This window comes from Arctopsyche grandis, chromosome 8 (assembly GCF_051622035.1).
Source record: "Arctopsyche grandis isolate Sample6627 chromosome 8, ASM5162203v2, whole genome shotgun sequence".
NCBI lineage: Eukaryota > Metazoa > Arthropoda > Insecta > Trichoptera > Hydropsychidae > Arctopsyche > Arctopsyche grandis.
In genome coordinates, this window is record NC_135362.1 from 4350616 (window position 1) to 4369092 (window position 18477).

General features: G+C 29.6%; 1 protein-coding gene across 1 annotated transcript in view; it reads right to left on the minus strand.

Moving 5' to 3' along the window:
• LOC143915313 (thyrotropin-releasing hormone receptor-like) overlaps nucleotides 1–18261 on the minus strand; it is a 205703-nt gene extending 187442 nt beyond the window's left edge. Inside the window, exon 1 of the mRNA XM_077435886.1 lies at nucleotides 18182–18261. The gene's annotated coding sequence lies outside the window, so the exon portion shown is untranslated. The remainder of the gene's footprint in view (nucleotides 1–18181) is intronic.
• Nucleotides 18262–18477: the final 216 nt, after the last annotated feature.

The window sequence follows — 18477 nt, forward strand, 5'->3', positions numbered from 1 at the left end:
TGATTTTTTTTTTATTTTTTTTTTATTTTTTTTTTTGATTTTTTTTTTATTTTTTTTTTTATTTTTTTTTAATTTTTTTTTTATTTTTTTTTTATTTTTTTTTTTAATTTTTAAATTTTTTTTTAATTTTTTTTTTTTTTTAATTAAATTAGCTTAGTCATGTTTAAGCGGTTTATATTATAAACACTGAGCGAAGCCGGGTAATACAGCTAGTATATTATAAGTATTATAAAGTCACAATCAAAAGATAAAACATCAAACTATTGATTTTAATACTCATTTTTGGCACAGCAGTAGAAGATTTTGAGTTAAAGACTGCAAAAGCCAAAATTCTGTAAAAATTCAACCTTTTTTTAAGCGCTCATATCTCACAAACGAGAAGAGACCAAAAAAAACCATTGTCATATTTGAATTCAATGGATCAAATTTAGCAAAAATTCAACAGTTTCCGCTCCATTGTTGTTTTTAATTTACTATTTGTAAATTTTGTTTTATTTCGATCATTTATGAATTGTAAATAGGTTTTTGAGCTATTTTTCCTATTATGCTGTACATTAACATTAGAATAATATAATACTATGATTACTAACCAAATAAAATTAAATTGTAAAATAGAAAATGATCAGTAGATCAGTAGCTATTAAAATAGATATAAGATGTATTGTGAACATAATTTAGAAATAATAAAAAGCATTTAATAAAAATCAAAATAACGATCATTTGAGGAACTTTTGACATAAACTTTGACGTAACACTGTGGACTGACTGCAAATCACCACATCAACAAACTATTATTTTCACAAAACATCAATCCTTCTCCATTCAACGATACAAATGCTATCACTATGCGAGGGTTGGTTTCGAATGTACAAGGATTTTAAAGACGAGCCACTACATCACGAACAGTACATTTACAGTACACAGTTAGAGCAGCATTAAATTTGAATAACACCAAACGGCTGTGAAACGATCGAATTTTCCCCGCCTTGGCAAAGACCCCAACAAAAAGCACTTGAAAATTACACTCGACTCTAAATTCGAATGCGTTTTCGGTGTTGCACAAAAGTGCATCGGTTGCAGCCGACCGACGACCAGTTGGCGCGTTTCGACATCGCACATTATGACGAATCAAGTTGGCAAACGCCATACACTATACGCATTTTAACTGGTTATTTTTTTCTCTCTCCTACATCCATATACCTACACACATTTTATATACGTACATATATTAAATTTATTTAATTTCTATGTGAGAACGCCGTGCCATATACGATCGTTACGGCCGAAACATGACGATTCGTCAGCGTAGGTAAATAACAGGTAAGATGTCGCGTTTTCCACGGATACGTAGTTTATACATAATTTAACGAGGCGAAACATCGTGTGTGATACGAAAAAGGATATCGTTTTCAAGTTTTGTTCTCATCTTTGGAAGCAATCGAAATAATTCACCGTTGACTGTGTATGGGTAATTTAATTATTTAATACTGCAATTACATACATACATACGTGAATTCGATCGTGAATATTGTGGATAGTTTGATTCCATAAATAGAATAAAAGTATAGACGTATTCAAATTACATTTCGTAATATATTTTATATGGAAAATATGTATATATATATATATATATATATATATATATATATATATATATATATATATATATATATATATATGTATGTAATTGATTTTTATTAAAAAAATAATTAAGTCTATTTTATAAATCTGCCGTCCCTGAATATGATATTTTCCACCTTGGGGAGCGTAGATTATCGGATTTTATTAACATATTTATCTGGTAACCTGCGCTCATCATTACTTTCTTAATTTGAATGTGATGTATGAGTGGAATCTTAATCTACTCTCTTCCATTTGGGCCTCGCTGTGATTTTATTTTTTATTCATATTTTGTTTGATTTGTTTTACTTTTTCTTTCTCCTTTGTACATTTTTATGTACTATTTTAATTGTATTATTATTTTCCTTTTATTACTTTTTTATTATTATTTTATTTTTCCATGTTTTCTGCTTTCTAATTTTTCTGTTTTTTACTTGTATTTATATATTTGTTAAATGTAGGCCATTGTGGCGCATTAGGTTCTTCCTGTAAATGCCACAATGGTCCAAAACTATTAAAAATAAATAAAAATAAAAAATAAAACACATGGAACTATTTTTTATTGTATTCAACGTTGTTTTCAATAATATACATAAAACTACACATAAAATGTTAAATGTATTATCTCTGTATAATATTTTAATAATTTTATTATTTCACAAATATTTGTACATATGTATGTTTTATACAATTTGTCTATCTTAAATTCCTTTATGATTTTATTTCCATTCAAAGAGTGATTCATTCTAAGTATTTGAATCAATTTGATATACGTTTTTTGTTATTTGTTAGCTTTGATCCTTTTTCCATAGATATTTGAACATGAAAGGAGCCTAATATTACCCCTTCAACATTTTAAGTCGATTAAAACTTGGTAATTTATTTTTATTTTGTGATATACATACAAAAACTCAAAATCTATCGCGAATGTAAATCTGAAACTGACACGCTTAATAGATTTTCCTAGATTTTCTTTTGTACTAATATTTCTTTAAAATAACCCATGCATATTATACGAATGAACACATTAATAGTTGTAATCAATATTAATAACCATTATCAATTACATAGATAAATACACAGTCGACTAAAGAAATTCGTAAAAAATCGACACTTTGATATTACGATTGTAACAGATGTAAAATCCGCCAATAAACAGATGAAAAGGAAAACTTAACGTGCTTAGTTAGAATCATTAAATATGACACTCGATATAATATAAGCATCGAACTAATTGAAAATCCTTCTAAGAAACGCTGACATTTAAATCGTCTCATTCGCCTTCCGAAAATAGAACGAGAGTCGAGTTAATATTTGCAAAACGAAAGTTTGACAATCGATTCGAGAGATTGAAATCGACTTTAACGTTTCATTAAAACCCTCAAGTATTCCTAGAAGAGATCTAGCCACACTAAAAAAATATTCAATATACATATGTAATATATACAAAAAAATAAATTGAACCCCGGATATAAAACTTCATTCTGAAATACTATAATATAATATTACGATAAACGATCAAAAATGCGACTTTCGCAATATTTACGATAATACACCCACATATACCATCATTTGAATAATTGAATGTCAAACGAATACATACATACATTCATAAGGAATGTAGCAAGCAACGTTCGCAGCGGTTAATAATCGGATTGGTGCGTTTTGATTGACTTTGATCGATTCAAAATTGGAACGAACTGGAGAATTCGCACAATATATAATATAATATAATCACTACACACATTCACCCGAATCACATTCGTTGTAAATATGTATATGCGAGTTTCTAAATATAATACAACATGCAAAACTTGCAAAACTACGCACAGGGTAGATGGATAGATTCGAATTTGTTTATATGTGCGGCCGTCAATCATATTTATTTAACGTGCTAAGTTACGATACTTTTTCCACAGCACAAGTGTAATAAAAACTCTTGCTTCGCCAGCGAAAGTAATAAAAGCATAATATTCAAAGTTTAAAAAAAAATTCGGTAGGATAATAATTTACTACCAACAATAAAATAAGTGGTACAATCGTATGCGATCGCCCGCTTCTGGAACACTACTTTTACTACTTACGAAAGTTTGAGCAGTAAATTTTTTTATAAAACAGATTTTTTAATTACATTCAATGCGCTTAATCTAATATATCCACATTAAGATTTAATTTTCAAGCTTCAATATTAAAAATCAATCATTTTCACCCATCATATACATATGTACATACAACATATATAGATATACTGTTAATACTAAATCTTTCAAAATAGCCATTTTCTCTATACTCTTGTATATATGAAATAATAATTACTATAACAAGATATATATACTAAACTGAAGGAGAATTTATTCGTAATATAAAATAATCCCAGTCCGTTGCCCTGAAAGTTTCCAGAAAGCGTTTTCTTTTGACGTCACACGACAAAATGTTAACAAGCTAATATATTCTGGGGCATTTTCGGCCAATTTGTAAACTTCACGCTATATTTGCGCCATATATTTATAATAAACATATAAATAAAACGTGTGAATATTTACAGAAATTCAAAGTATGTTTGCAATTGAAAGAATGTCTGTTTATACTATAAAAAAACGAAATTTGAAAGCCATCGTCGAAAATTTCGCACTTTCATAGATTTTCCACCTCTTTTTCAACATTACATAAATTCTAATAGTATACATATTATTTAATATTTGCATAGATTATCTCACCAAAGCCATAGATTGAATGCGTTGTTTGATTAATCAGCGAACCGATAAATCAAAACATCACTTATGATGTGTTGATTTATGATTAAAACGATATGCTAAAACCGCAAAAAAAATTATCTTAATTCTGAGTACTATATATGAACATATATGTATATATATATATATATATATATATATATATATATATATATATATATATATATATATATATATATATATATATATACATAGATACATATATATACATAGATATAATATTATTTACATAAATAATAAGTTAATTATTAACAACAACGCTTTGTTAACGATATATTTTCATGATACATATGTATAATGAATGACCTTATCTTGCAGATTTGAAACGATTTCAAGAAAAAAAAGCCTGCATTTATTTGATCGGCAATTTTTCTTAATTTGGTCAGTAAGTTATGATATATGTACATATATTATGTATTAGTCACCAACTGTTAGATTATTACTAGCATTTTTTACCATTTTACGATAGATGTACGATTTATTTATATATTTTTTTACATCACCATTTCCCTAATAATTGTCATTGTGAACTATTTTTCATTTGCTATATTAGATTTAAATTTTATAAATACATATGTATTTCCTGAACAGTGTTACAAAGTATTGAAATTCATCTTTATTTTGGAAACTACATATGTCTGTATATCTAAAAGAAATACATACAAATGCAGATGCCAAAATTGAACAATCTATTCGTAAAATTGAAACATGAAAATGTTCAAATTAAAAAAATATATATTTAGAGCCGATCAATCCTATTCAAATATCACATTTGAATTGTAAACAAGCTTTTGGGCTTTTTTATCCTATAATGCCTTAAAATAAAATAATACCGTATTATGTCGATTATAGACGCATGTTTTTTTGAATTCGTAGTGCGTCTTATAATCGCTGTCAAAAGTGCAGTTGTTGTTGACTTTTCGTCATTGTCGTCTTTTATCGTCTTGACGTTGCAATCAACAAACCATTTAAGGATTATAATTAAGCAAGGAGTTTGATTGTGAACTGGCAACATTGAAATCGACACATTCTGGTGAGCTAAAAAAAAGGGACGGAATCAAAACTTGCAGAATAGATGTCTGCTACTTGTAAAAATATTCCAGAATAAATAGTAGTGGAAACACTCTTTTACGAAATGCTGCATTACCAATGAATGCCTTTGGTGGTACATATTGAAAACGATGATACGAAGAAAATAAGAAAAAAATAGTGTATAAAATATAGAATGATCATTGCACCAGTAACCAGTGGTGTATTCTTTTTAGTGTTGCGATCGTACCAAGGCACAAAACCCCGGATAAAAGAACAAATTGTAAATAAGTCGAAGACTTTTAATATCGAATAACGCAATTAGAAGTTTATATTGTACTTTACATTCACATAATTTTAAAGTTTGCATGAAGCGGTTAGTTGCATTCGAATCGCGCAGTACTCAAAGAGCAAAGAAAATCGAAGTTATTATAAGAAAATTTTCAGATATGAAATGAAAACATTAATATTAAATTCATGTTACACTATTTTTATTTAAAACAAACGCCTCTCAATGCGTAGCATTTTTTTCTAATGGTGAAGTAAACGTGAAACAAAATTAAAAACATAAGCAATGAGAAAAATTGCGCTTAATATTGTTCTCCAACCATCATTTTTTTTTTATAAATAAGATTTTTTATTAAATTTAACTGGGACTACTTCTTTATACAACAATTTTCCTAATTTAATAAACCGTATCGAAATCTTTGTATACATATTTCAAAATTTGCACTACCCCGATGATTGCAAGCAACAAGCCCTTAATGATCAATAATCATATTTGAGTGTCAAATATGCCAATTTTTTCACTTTATTTTAATTACATCTAATACAGTCAAATGTATTTATTGATATCGTCGGCTTATTGGCAGCCTTTTTTTTGACAAATGCTTTTATTTTGCTCTCTTGCTTTGTAGGGTAATAGTAATTGGCAAGGCAATGGTGAAGCATATATATTTTTTTTGGGCAAAAGAAACATGTCCGCCGATTTCTGATAATAAACGAATTCCAACTTGTCACACGTGCTACCTAATTGTAAATAGGTTTTTGAGCTCTTTTTCCTATTATGCTGTACATTAACATTAGAATAATATAATACTATGACTACTAACCAAAAATAAATTAAATTGTAAAATAGAAAATGATCAGTAGATCAGTAGCTATTAAAATATATATATAAGATGTATTATGAACATATTTTCCTAATAATAAAATGCATTTAAAATAAAAACACGTGCTACCTACTATCCATCCTTGTTTAAATTTCATTAGTAACTAATAGGGATTGCAATACTGGTATACCAGTTTGCCGGTATATTGTCAAAATTTCTCCATCGGTAATTTCCGGAAACTATTTTATCGCGAACTAAGTACATATAAGCGCATTTAATTGCATAATATTACATTGAAAATAGCGAATTGTGGATTAGTTGTCTGGAGTTTTGTTTATATTCAGTATTAAATGTGGCAATTTTAAATTGATAAATTGACTGGAAATACAGACAAACCAAATAGTAATAAATGCGATCAGACGACTGTTTCGATTATGATCGAAACTTTAAAATGGTCCAAGTTTCAAATAAATAAATATGATTGATTAAGAATAAATAAAAAAAAATTACTTATTGTCACGAATTTACTTCAATGCATTTATGACATTATTCACCTGAGATTTATTTTTATTTATTCTAGGTTTCGTTTTTGGAAAAAGTAACCACATACAGTTGTCTCAATACACGTAGATATTTTTTCATTTACCGGTAAATACCGGTATACCGGTAGTAGGAAAAATAATTTATTGTTTACGGCTTTATGAAACTTTACGGTAAATTGCAATCCCTAGTAATTAATGAAAGATTTCCTGAATTAAAAAAAAAAACCGGATGTGACCAACTCACGACATTATCTTTGTATTTGAGGAATATTAGAAGGATTAAAAACAAAATACGATAAATAAACATACATAACGTTCACACATACCGGCTATGAGAGCATTCTCGATACAAATTGAGCCCAAATATAAGGAAACTTACACAAGACAAACGTTCTACTTCCGGCCGTCGGATTTTGTTCAAAATTTTTTATTACTTATAATTACTATACATATTATACACATAAAATATCATGAAAATAAAAATGACTTAAAAGGTCAAAATAAAATAATAAAAAATACCACTTCGGGTTTATGAATTCTGACCAAAACCTAATTAACTCTAAGTTAGTACACAAAGAATACAAATATAAATTTTCAGCTCGATAAGTTCAGGGGTGTGGAAAAAATCGATACTTTAAGTTTCAATTCGATAAAAAATCCTCAAAATACACAGACACACACACACATTTTTTCTAGATCATGAAAACATGATCAGTGATGTATTCTAAGATCGAATGGGCATTTTAGTGAGGATACGGTTGTACATAGTCACCAAATGTTAAAACGAGAGTCTGCTGACAATATTTGGTATACAAAATTTTATATGAAATATAAGCAAAAATATATTTTTTCAACTTTACTCGAAAAACAATTTTTATATCAGAGCGGTGACCTGGCTCGACTACCCCACTGTATAGTATATGTATTTGATTTTTAAATGCTTTTTATTATTACTAAATTAAGTTCACAATACATCTTATATCCATTTTAATAGCTACGGATCTACTGATCATTTTCTATTTTACAATTTTAATTTAATCTCGTTACTAATCATAGTATTATATTCTTCTAATGTTAATACAGTACAGCATAATAGGAAAAAGAGCCAAAAAACCTATTTACAATTCTTATAAACGCTCATAATACATCTAATACACAATATAAATTAAAGTCTCTCTAAAGTCGACGATCTGTGTGCTATATACCTGAAGGGTATAGACATTTTGTTGTAATCACCGAGACTCTTCACAAGTGTGTTAATATACGGTTACTAGTGATTCTGTCATAGAATCTACTGGTTAGTTTGTTAGTAATGTCTAACAAACGGAATATTATATATGACATGCAGTTTTTTCAAGTTAGTATCTATGGGTGTATCATAAATTATTTTTAGGGATTTATTTTGTATTTACATGGAGCTTGGAAAGGTTAGTAGTATTCGAGGCGTCATTCCATACAGGTGAAGCATATAGGTTAATAATGGTAATATGAGCGCGCGATATGAGTTTATTTCATTTTGAGTTGATAAAGAACTATGGCGATTAAATATTGGATATCTTGAGGATATACCCCGCATTGCTTTGCATATATGTATGTATGTACATATGATGATATGATGAGCTTCTGCAAAAGTTGCACATCATTTATAGACGAAGAAAAAAATGTAATTTTGGAATTTAAAAGAAATCATATACATACGAGCATCATCTGCAACTTCTTCGACGACTTTGTGCATGTCGAACGAGTATGTAAACGCCAAAGCGCAATCGTGAATTTGGACGAGTTCGCAAAAACTTAGATCGAAAATTCGCACGCAAAGTTTCGGGCGCGCGAAGCGAGACGCGACCTGCCGCTGCGACGGCCGTCGAACGACTGGACCGTCGCCGCGCTCGACCGGCGATCAACTGTCGACCGGAAGTGGCTCGAGATACGACACCGGAAGTGTCTTATCTCGGCGGAGACAGGAGTCGAAGGGTGCGTCGTCGCGCTAGGAAAATCCTAGCCCTCAATTATAGTCGCGAGGGGGGGTGGAAAGGGGAGTTTTCGCGACGCTCGCGAGTCCTGTAATTATGTGTGTAGGTGGTATGTACCTGTCTTTTCAAACTTGTAGGTTTGACTGGTGATGCCGTGTTATTATCCTGATTGCATCCACCTCGGCGGAGTCCCTTCGTTTGGTACGTGCGCTGAAAGTACACAAAGGGGTGTGTGAAATGTTCGATTTGCATGCAAAATGTCTTGAGAAGTACGTACGAGTATGTATGTACATACATATGTATGAGCCGTTGTGTTTGAAAGTGGCAGAAGTGCAATTTTCAATTCCGAAAACACTATTTATGTTTGACGCAATTCACAAATTGTGACAATTTAATATACATATTATCCCTATTAATTCAATTCAGATTCGTGTAAATACGAGTAAATACTAGTACGAGCTTTTAGCTCGCAATTTTACCGATTTTAAACGAAAACAAAAAAATTAAGATTAGGTTGTTAGGGTCGGTATTGATTTGTGTCAAATTTTATTTTTGTAACTGGCAATCCATTTGACGTCTGATTAGCCGGGCGAAAACCGAATCTGTCGGGCCGATAAATGGTTCCCATTATTTTATTAAGATATTTCAACTATTTTTTTTACATATATATATATATATATATATATATATATATATATATATATATATATATATATATATATATATATATATATATATATATATATATATATATATATATATATATATATATATATATATATATATATATATACAATATATATAAAGCTATTTTAAAGAGGGGCATTCTATTTATTTTGCGGGCCGATAAATGGTACCCATTATTTTATTAAGATATTTCAACTATTTTTTTTACATATATAGATATATGTATATATATATATATATATATATATATAGATATATATATATATATATATATATATATATATATATATATATATATATATATATATATATATATATATATATATATATATATATATATATATATATATATATATATATATATATATATACAATATATATAAAGCTATTTTAAAGAGGGGCATTCTATTTATTTTGCGGGCCGATAAATGGTACCCATTATTTTATTAAGATATTTCAACTATTTTTTTTACATATATAGATATATGTATATATATATATATATATATATATATATATATATATATATATATATATATAGATATATATATATATATATATATATATATATATATATATATATATATATATATATATATATATATATATATATATATATATACAATATATATAAAGCTATTTTAAAGAGGGGCATTCTATTTATTTTGCGGGCCGATAAATGGTACCCATTATTTTATTAAGATATTTCAACTATTTTTTTTACATATATAGATATATATATATATATATATATATATATATATATATATATATATATATATATATAGATATATATATATATATATATATATATATATATATATATATATATATATATATATATATATATATATATATATATATATATACAATATATATAAAGCTATTTTAAAGAGGGGCATTCTATTTATTTTGCGGGCCGATAAATGGTACCCATTATTTTATTAAGATATTTCAACTATTTTTTTTTTACATATATATGTATATGTATATATACATATATATATATATATATATATATATATATATATATATATATATATATATATATATATATCATCATCATTATCATCATTTACAGCCATTTGCCATCCACTGCTGGATGAAGGCCTCTCCAACACTCTTCCATTCATCTCTGTTTTGCGCAATCCATCTCACCATCACTCACTCATCCATCTCACCCAGCACATTTTCCTAATTTCGTCCACCCATCTTCCTTGCGGTCTTCCTTTTACCCTTTTGCATTCTATCGGGTCCAATGCAAGTACTTCTTTTGTCCACCTTTCGTCCGTCCCTCTAGCCACGTGACCCGCCCATTGCCATTTCAATCTCTTCACTCTATCCACTATGTCCACTACCCTTATCATACTTCTCACCCACGTGCTCCACTTTCTGTCTTTCCTCGTAATGCCAAGAATAAAGCGTTCCATACTTCTTTGAGTGCATTGGATTTTTTGTAGCAGCTTGGCGTTCAGTGTCCAAGTTTCACAACCATACGTCATCACTGGCAAAACGCATTGATCGAAGATCTTTTTCTTTAAGCAGAGTGGCATTTTTGATTTAAAAAAAAATAATATATATATATATATATATATATATATATATATATATATATATATATATATATATATATATATATATATATATATATATATACAATTAATAACAAACGCAGCATTTTTTAATAACATAAATCGCTGTATTTCGAGAGGCTGAAGAACACATAGTTAAAAATTAATTAATTAATTGTTAGAGACATCCATGGATTTAGACTTGAACATACATTTTTACATATTGTAAATAAATCAAATTCAAATATTTGTGACATAGCGGGTAGGATGGTTTTTGCCAATTTTATGGAGGAACCGTTTCAACAATTAAATCTGATAAATTGGAAAACTCTGATAGGAAACGATCGACTTCATAAATATCCAAACGATCGAGGAGTCATAAATATCCAAGTCTGACCAGCAGCATTAAATATTAACACGGGATCAAACCCAGTAACCTGTCGGTGCTAAACATAAACGCAATGACCGAGCCATACTGCATACTAAACCAAACGAGCCATACTAAATATGTAAATATGTTAAATTGTTATCAATTATTTAATTAGCCAGAATTAGACCCGATGAAATATCATCAAGTGCATTATTCGAATTATTTTTATAATTTATATTCACATAAACAAACAACTTTAAGAACTTTAAGCGTATCTAATTATCAACTCTTAAATAATACGAAAGCAAATTAAAAATGTGTATGAGAAAGTGTGAAAGGTTGTAACATAAAGTGTATCGCCTTGTATTTTTGTCAGTATTTAAATATGAAAGGTCAGTATTCATATTAAATACGGTTTTACGTAGTAGTAGTAGTAGTAGTAGATGATGGTTGATTTTTGATCTAAAGTTAAATTTGTCGAAAAAAAATATTTTTCAAAATGCTAATGTGACAGTTGATGGTTTTTTTTAGAAGAATATTTTATACCGAAGAAGTTATGAAAAATAAAATAAAACATCTGGCTTTTGTCGCTTATGAACTAAGCATTGTCTTGATGATTTCGTGAAATGATCGATTTCACAAATTGGGTGTAGTACATACATATGTATTTACAGATGTAGTACATATGTATGTATTTCAAAGTCCAGATGAATAATTATGTATGTATATCCTTGGAGTGCAAACGCGATAAAATCTATTCAAGGCAGCTCTTTAAGTAATGAAATAAACCAGGAGGGTTGACTATAAAAAAGATAATTCTTCATAATTGAATGCCAATGAATTTTCTTACGATTGTAAGTTACAGAATTTTGCTTTTATTTTATACACGTATTTTGCTCGCTGAAATTTTGAAATGTAATTGATACATGATTCAAAATATAAGCTTACATAGGAACATAAAATGGGACGTTATTTAAAAATGGGAAGTTACAAATGTTGTTTGATATGAATATGAAGACAAAAAAAAATTGCTTTTATAAATCAACTTAGCCTTATCATGGCCTAATCATCATTGCTCTCCATGGACGAGATATACATATATACATATGTAGACATGTATAGTACGTACTTACCATGAAATAATTCAGAATATTTGTATAAAAAGTAAAACTGGATTGATTCGTGCTTGTGAAAAAAATAACAAATGAAAGATACGTAAATCTGAATATTGTATTGATTTTGTTTTTTTTTTATTCAAATAAAAAAATATAATTTGATTGAATAAAATATATGCATATGTACATTTAGAACAGTTTATGTCGTAACTATGTAGCTTTGGATAATTAAATCCCGAGCATATCCGGGTTCTTGAAGCTTATAGTAAACTTTAAAATATACTTACAGTAAGGTTTAGCATTTAATTACGAGTGTATATATGTATAATATATATAAAATAGAGTGTCTATTTAGTTTTTTATATGTACGTAATAATCTGATGTACACTCGTTAAAAGCTTTTTAAAACTTATCAGGGCTTAACCTTGTGGATTTAATGTGATGTGTTTTGTATAAATGTATATATGTATGTATATATTCTTCGTATATTGAATGATTTCAGGTGCTTAGATGAAATTTAAAATATGTTTAATCAATTAATAAAATAATAATAAAACTTAAGTACACATTGAAGTAACTATTCAAATTGCTGAATGCTTGTTTTACACAAAGAAGCACGCTTACACAAAGAAAATTACTTTTATATGAAAACTACTACATACATAGTGTATAATACGATACGACCTTTCAGTTCTTTCCTATTGTTTTCTTCAGTGATTAAATGAAGTCTCGTTTGAACAAGTAAGTAAGTAAGTAAAGAGTGATAATGGATGAGTGCCAATTTTATCCGTTCGGTATAAATTCTAAATGCAAGAAAACCAAACTGTATTTTAAAACGTGCAAATTATATCGGTGGGTATTTCCGTCATATCAAGCTAATATAAGAATATATTCTTGAAATCACGTTCGTTCATTGTATATATGTATATATACATATATTATATTGCAGGTTTCAGCAACCTTTTCACGCCCACAACATACATAGATACATTACTGATTTAAGACCACGAGAAGCTTCACTTGGTGTTTTTCTGATGGTCTTCACCAAATAAGCTGGAATGTGCGATTAAGAATGATATAAATCAACGATTTCCAACCGTTGTTTGTGGACAAAAAAAAATCTGTCTGAAATCCGTGCCTAATGCATTTTCGGAAATGCGTACGTGCGCGCATATGCATTTTTACATGCTTACGATATTTTTAGAAAACAATAAAAGTAAAACGTTATTTGCACACCAATTTAAAGGTAAATATGCTGAAATTGTTGCTGTAAATACGTTCTGGCCAATCGGTGCAAATATGGAGCATCTTGGAAATGTGATAAATTTAATATATACATAAATACAAATTGTTCGCTAGCTGCGATGATACTAAGCACTGAGAGGCTGCCGGGTTCAATCGATTGAAAATAATTTATTCTGAGTATAATCTTTAATGCTGCTGGTCAGACTTGAGAATATTTATGGCTCCAAGTCGCCGTATCAATTTGTTTGAAAACGTTTCAACAATGAAATCCGATAAATCGGCAAACTCTTATAGAAAATGGTTGACTTGGAATCACATGTATCCAAGGTCTGGTCAGCTGCACTGGGCTAGGGATTGAACCGCTCAGTTGAAAGCGTTATACGCTAACCACTGAGCTGTGCTGCTGTTTAGTAAAATAACGAACGCTTTTGTGCAAACGCATGCTTTTTTCTATCGAAAGTGGTTTAACTTTCATGATGTCATATTGAATTGGTACAGACAATCACCTCCCGCCACTTTTTTAATCTTTGAAAATCACCACAATTCCAGACCCATTTTAAATTATTTTAATTTCAAACCGTACTTATAAGCTCCCTATTTTATTGTATGCAAGGTGATATTGTGAAACTTCAATTTGCAATTCAAAAATCACAATTAAAAAAAATAATTTCTCAATTTTCTTTTGTATTGCGCTACGGCACACCGGTTGTGGAGCACTGGTATACATATATGATATATGTATGTATGTACAAAGATTTCACAATAATCTTATGTATATGATTTTGTAAACGCGACTATAAATTTCACCATTTTTAAAAACAAAAAGATTGTTTGTTTACAAAATTTGTAAACTTATTAATGGAAAAGTCGAATGAAAATTTTTCCTAGAATTTCATACGTTCTATTTTTGTTCACTTTTAATTATAAAACATTGTAAATAATGTTTTAATTTAATCATTTAGTAATTTGCTTCAATCTATGTACATATAAACATTATATACATATATGTATATACATAAATTAATATTTGTTTACATATACCTACATACATATCATACTGTGTTTGTCCGCAATGTATTATGAATTCACTGTTTTCAAATTAAGACCACTTAATTTGGCAATCTATCTCATAGAACCCTAGCTTAGACTATTTGTAGATGGGTTTTGAAAAGGCTCGGAGCCTGGAATTGAAGGCTTCTCATACAAAAATGCCGGGTAATATTTTTTTTGTAATGCAATTCAACAGTTTTCAACACAGAGCTGCCAAAATTTGGCATATGTAGTATTTCATGGTTCCCTAACTTAAACTATGGATGGTTTTGGAAGGGCTCGCAGCCTAAGACTGAAGGGCTCCCATATATGTAAAAATGCCCGGAAATCGCCGGGAAAATGTGTCTCTTTTCCATATACATATGTACATAAGTCAAAGTCCTATAAAGACCTTGTACCAACATTCATCCGCTCAAGTAACGCCAGGCTAAGTATGTAAATGCCCAGCTTTACCGGTAAACATCCACACAAATGTATAAAAATACATCAATATATTGAAGTGAATATTCGTATATTTGTCCACTATACAAATCTATGTACACAGTTCTAAAATTTTGATCAACTAAGAATATATATGGGTTTTGTAAGGGGTTTGATAACTGAAAAGCTCCATTTTATTTTTGTTTCATTCCAATTTTCTTCCACGCGAGCAACGCCTGGCAATTGGGCTATACATGTAATTCTTTATATGAATTTGTGGTATTTTAATTTAATTTATATGATTTATTTTGACAAGCAAACAGTCATCATTATTAATCTATTCGCGGTCCGTCTACAAGTCAAAACAAAGTCTTTTGTACTGTATTGTAAGTATGTAATGTATTACGATCGGGCTCGTTGTTTTTTTTTTTTTGTTCAGTTTGATATTAACCACCTGTCGTGTATCGATTTCATCATCAACGTCATCATGATAGACGTGTGCGACGAGCGTTATTGATGCATGGTCCATTGTGTTAAATAATATTAACCTTTTCTATAATAAGAAAATAAACAAACAATCACGAAACGGTCAACGAATATGGCTTCGAACGCTTTCTCACAAAGTCGTGACTTAAGAACGCTTTTAATTAATACCATTTTTGGCGAAATTGCAACAGGATTACACACAACATATCGTACATTTTAAATCGTAATTCAATATCCACGTTAAGTAGACAATTATTCCATAATATTCCGCAACAATCGAGTGAATATCAATCCAAATCAGATTCGCGGCTTCGTACGCCGCCGCGTACGCGATTTAATATAAAATATAATTAATTTCAAATTTGTTTATTTATTTTTAATACACAAGTATACCACAGTGTCTTCACAGGTCACCCCAATATGACACTGTGGCCAGAAAATATGTACATAAAAGATATGTCTATAAAATAAACGCATAAGAGAAAATAAAATAATAACAATAAAAAAAAACAATAAAAATAAAACATTAAAAAAATTGTACTTAAAAATAGAAAATTGAAAAATTGACAATTAAAAATTAAAAAATTGAAAAATTATAAATTGAAAATAATAAAAAAAATATGTAGTTTAAAATGAATTAAAAGTAAAAATACGGATAGATTATCCGGTGAAATTCTATTGATAACTGGCGTACCTCGATAAAATAAACGAATTTTTGTTATTAATCCACAAGAATAGTCAAAGTCGATTTTTATTTAATTCTCATATAAAAACAATTTAATATATTATCCCTATTAATTCAATTCAGCTTCGTGTAAATACGAGTAAATACTAGTATGAGCTTTTAGCTCGCAATTTTACCGATTTAAAATTCAGCACACTTCCAATTAACCCTTTTAAACGAAAACAAAAAAATAGTGTGGCCAGAACACTATTCCAATAAACATGTTTCAATCAAAAATACTCAATATTAAATAGAATTAACATTGGGAAAAAATCCCAAATGAAAATACGTACTTTTGACTTTTGATTTGAACTGGACGACTACTTAGAGAGATTTGAAAGCTGAAAAGTACTACAAATGAAAGATAAAATACCCGACTATAGATTTAAATATTCATTTTGAACAGGAAATTGACATATTTTGAGACATCGACCGAACAACACCAAGATATAGAAAAATTGCACGATTTTAAAAACACATATATCTCCGAATCTCGAGCCAATCAATATTTTTTATTACCAGATTTGTGTTCACTGGGCATAGATCTATAAGAAAAGTCATATCTCGTCTCTGAAACATTTTTCGTGTCGAACAGTGTAATCAATGAGGCGAAATGGAACCCATAATTTAATTTCTTCCAATATAGTTGGGTTGTAAATATCACCTCTAAATAAATGACACACAAGAAGCATATCCCTCCGACAAGATAGGAAACTATAGCCAACAGATCCCTGTACAAAAGCACTGGGAAACAGTTACGGGTAGTATCCAAACTCTCTCATATACATATATGTACATAGGTAGCGCAGGAACTTCCTTTGAAATCTTTCATTTTTATAGAGTGAGTTACTTCACTGGGACTCCATATAATGGCACCATATTCCAAGATGCTTCAGACCAATCTATATATATAAAATTGAATGTCTGTGTGTGTCTCGAATAGGCTCCTAAACCGCTAAACCGATTACGATGGAACTATCAGGATTTGTTGTATGCACATCCAGGAAGATTACTGTGAAAAAAAACGGGAAAAAACCTCTTTGGTTCAGCTAGTGCGTTATAAAAAAGAAGCAAAACTCTTAAACTATTGAAAACGTGGGCTTTGCGCAAAACGAAACCCAGCATCTTTGAAGCTTTATTGCACATATTGGAAATTTGGATATCAAACTTCCATCTGCTCTCGAATGTAATGCCAAGGTCCTTTTTGCATAATGTTCCACACAGTGGAGTTCCACCAAGATCATACCGATACGAGGTGGAATTAGAAGTACAACAATATATTCAAGTGCGCGAGGATTGTGTTTTTGGTGTGTTTTTATATTTATTTTTCACTTGTCTAATGTTTAATCAAGTGTAATTCGCGCAATTGGCTCGGCGAAAGTCAACCGTCTATAAATATAAACATTAGTACGCGTCGTCGCTTATGACCTACATTGTATTAAAAAGAAAAATAACCATTCATGGAAACGTTCAATTGTACTAACCGGGAGTATGACGCAGTGGTTCTCAATCGTCGTTCTCAAAGCGTGGGAAGCGTTCGGCCTCCGAGAGATTGTTTGCGGTCTACGAGTTTGTCGTAAATTGTTAAGACGTAAACATATTTACTTACGTGCTGTTGTTTATTACGTATATCTTTTACAGTGGCGTCTCCAAATTAGCGCACATGTTAACCCTTTGGATGCACGAATAATATACAAAAATGCACGTGCAGGCTCTGTCGTTGTGACGTATGTACATACTAAGGCTTCCAATCCCGGGATCCCGGTGTTTTCTGGCACCG